Source organism: Saccoglossus kowalevskii, chromosome 6 (assembly GCF_978046115.1).
Source record: "Saccoglossus kowalevskii chromosome 6, keSacKowa6.1, whole genome shotgun sequence".
NCBI classification, from domain to species: domain Eukaryota; kingdom Metazoa; phylum Hemichordata; class Enteropneusta; family Harrimaniidae; genus Saccoglossus; species Saccoglossus kowalevskii.
The window spans coordinates 23,438,995-23,441,625 of NC_140646.1; positions in this window are offsets into that span (position 1 = coordinate 23,438,995).

Consider the following 2,631-nt stretch of genomic DNA (forward strand, 5'->3'; position numbering starts at 1 on the left):
CTCTTCTATATTCAAAGAAGCCTAACTTGTTAACATCAATGAAATATTGGCCTCTGTTCCCGTCTCAAATAAGAATGCATCTTCGAAAAACTATCCCGAACTACTTTGTTTTCATACGTGACCCTGCGCACGCACTTCGTTTGCAGTTGTAAATGGGCAATTGGAATGCGTCAACTGCGCATGTCTAATTATAATACTATAGCTTTCTTTGACACGCGAGTCACCTGGGCTGACAATTATACATGTCACGTATCAGGTTACAATACAACACTGTAAAGCTAAGAACACTATAGTAGTTCTATAGTAGTCTGAGAGTACAGAGAACACCTTTATTACAGTACATTCATTATATATGAAAGCATTCATGTTATTGCACGTTAGCTTTTATTCCCAAATCCACACACTGTAATTCATACACCGTTCACTGCTTCACCCATCATGCTTCAACTTACCGAAGTGGTCCCAGAATGAGAAATCCTTAAATAGAGAGAAAACACTCGTCCGTTTTCCATGTATTGAAAACTAGTTTGTTGATATCAATACGCCACACTCAAAAACAGATTAAATTTATTAATTTATGTATATTTTCAACTTGCCTTTATTCAGTTTTTCGTATTCTAGTATCGTACCACGGGCACCTTATCGAGATACGGAGCATATGCCTACAAATTGTAATTATAATTGACGCGACACTGCATTCAGAATTAATAAACGTGAAATTTGGCTACATTTGGCGACAACTTGAGTTTGGTTAATGATAATTTGTATAACAAATAATAAGTAATCCTCGTTCGTTTAAATAATGTTTTTTTCAATATTGGTTTTGAAAACGCCTCAATAGTTTTCTGAGAAAACGCCCTCTATATGTTTTCTAGTGACACCCATACTGCCCTCAATCGTCACTGATATCGAGAGTATTCTTTAACAATTACGTAAATGTTGTTGCGATATTAATTGTAAGATTTCTCATTCGTTCACTAAGTGAAAGTAATTATTAATGTTGGAAAGATGAATATTTTTATTTCTAATGAATGAAGTTAAAATAAATTTGTATCATCAGCAAAAAGTCCAATTCGAAACCATTTGTGGATTTATCAATAGCGTTGATATCAATTTTATATACAAGTATTTATCCTTGTGGGATTGAAAGGGGTATTTTGAATACCGAATGATAGTAAGTGATTTGAAAGTCAGTTTTTGATTTATTGCGTCAAAAACCAGACCAATAAATACCGACCGTCATAATCAGTTTTCAATACTGTCGGCTATATGATTGTGTGGTATTGGGTTTTTCTGTAATTGACACCTACAATCAGTCTTTTGTTGTGAATGTGGGTCCCCACAATTTGAAAGATCGGCGCACGGTGCATATTTTTAATATTGATGAGGATGAAATTGTGAATGAGTTGTGAATTTCAGACAATTTAATATTAGTCTGAGTGTTAATGTACAGAGAATATATTTTTATATATTTTTTTCTCAACATAAATGTTTTATACAGGTACAGTTCAAAAGTTTACCATCTCTCCTTTTAAATTGTACCAGTTAGATGGAAATAAGGTAACGACAGCAGAAATTGGGATTAGGATATTCTCCATAAGTGACTATGCTAACTATGGCAATGTAGTATATACGTTTCCAGGAAGCTGGAATATAGGAGAATGCGATTGTGTACCTAGTTAGTGTTAATATTTGCTTATGGAATTATGTGACGGAAGTTCCTCTAAAATATGTTTTGTTTTGTTTTTCCCGCGGGATTGGTCATTTCGCGTATTTCATTTTGTCATCCGAACTGAAATACAGTTCCACGTTTCCATGATAGATGGAGTAGTCACCACTCTGCTGTGCCGCCCGCATATGCCAGTATGCGTTAACTTTCCCATGCAATGTTACTTTTGTCTTTATTTTAACACCTTTAATTAACACATTCAATGTATTATGCATGGCTAGACCATTTTGACACTTTCAAGCACGCCACGTCTAGTATAATCACGAATGTCCAGCTTTCCTTATTTGGCAATCTAACGTGCTAACCAATCACATTAACTTATTTTAAGCGTCATGGTGAGTCACAATATCACGTGGGTTGGCTTATAGATAAGGAACCTTCATAATCATTGTCGGTGCACGGTCGAGGGTCGTAAAGAGGCGACAAAGCGAACCCGGGAACCAAGTTTATCCGTTTATCGTATTAATTATTCTACGTAATACTGTCACTGATATCCTCCAAACCCACAAGAACAATTGTATCTTGGTGGGCGATGCCCTACTATTATTATCAGAAAAAATATTTTATAATTAATATAAATCGAAAACAACTACTAATATTTAAAAGCCATTCTTACAACTACTGTTATAAATCCAACTGATCAGTAATATTTGCAAACTGGGACGTTCGTTTATTTGTACCCGTTACTTGTGTTTATTTTATATCATGATTTAGAATTTCTTTATACAGCCTGAGTGCACGTGGTTTCATTAATTTTCAGGAACTATATTTTAAGAAATTTTCTATATTTACTTTCATACACATTGTATTCTTATGGCATACGATGACTTTCGTTACCTTGAAGTGGGAGGGTCGTCACCTGCGCACGCGCGGGAATTGAGTCCTAATCGACGATAACAACA